The 932-nt window shown below is 31.1% G+C and overlaps 1 pseudogene; it reads right to left on the bottom strand.

Moving 5' to 3' along the window:
• The window catches only part of LOC100637228 (fibrillin-2-like), a 19,132-nt pseudogene that overhangs the window by 17,448 nt on the left and 752 nt on the right, over positions 1–932 (bottom strand).

Genomic DNA, 932 nt, shown 5'->3' with positions numbered 1-932 from the left:
TAGCCAGTCTCACAGGAACAAGTGTAACTGCCATTAGTATTATCACATGTTTCTTCACATCCTCCATTATCAGTGATACATTCATTAATATCAGTACAAGTATGATTATCAGGTTCTAGTAGATATCCATCAAGGCAGCTACATATGTAACTTCCTTGGGTATCATCACAAATTTGAGAACAGCCTGATATGCCATCCATACACTCATTAATATCTAATTTTAATTGAAGGTTAACAATTATTCAACTTACATCAACTTACTAGAACAAAAATGAAGATTCTGTGACGTAAATCCCGAATGACACAAACAATTATAAAATGGTTCTTTATTGATACAAATTTGCTCACAACCACCATTGTTAGTTATACATTCATTTATATCTATTAATGTCATCAATATAAGATAATTCAAAACAAAAGGATAATACCAGTGCAGTTTCTACCATCACTGTTCAAAGAATAACCATTATTACAAGAACATGTGTAGCTGCCATCAGTATTACTGCATATTTGTTCACAATCACTGTCAATACATTCATTAATATCTATATTTTTTAATAATAATGGTGTGATACTAATCAGATTTTTTACCTATGCAAGTATTTCCATTTGAATGCAGTATGTAACCAACTTTACAACTACAGTAATGACTACCAGGAACATTGTTACATATCTGATCACAACCTTCATTACTGGAATCACACTCATTTATATCTATTGGATTAACATAGTTAAAATAATAATTAATATTCTTCTAACCAGTGCAGTTGTGTTCATCAGTATTCAGACTATATCCAGTGTCACAGCTACAAATATATGAACCAACAGTATTAGTACAGGTATGATCACAGCCACCATTGTCTTCAATACATTCATTAAAATCTATTATCAGAAAGTCAGTTATCAATGCATACAATGTCTAACCTGTACAG

Source organism: Amphimedon queenslandica, unplaced genomic scaffold (assembly GCF_000090795.2).
Source record: "Amphimedon queenslandica unplaced genomic scaffold, v1.1 AMPQUscaffold_12496, whole genome shotgun sequence".
Classification (NCBI taxonomy): domain Eukaryota; kingdom Metazoa; phylum Porifera; class Demospongiae; order Haplosclerida; family Niphatidae; genus Amphimedon; species Amphimedon queenslandica.
This window is presented reverse-complemented; position numbering and strand designations above follow the sequence as displayed.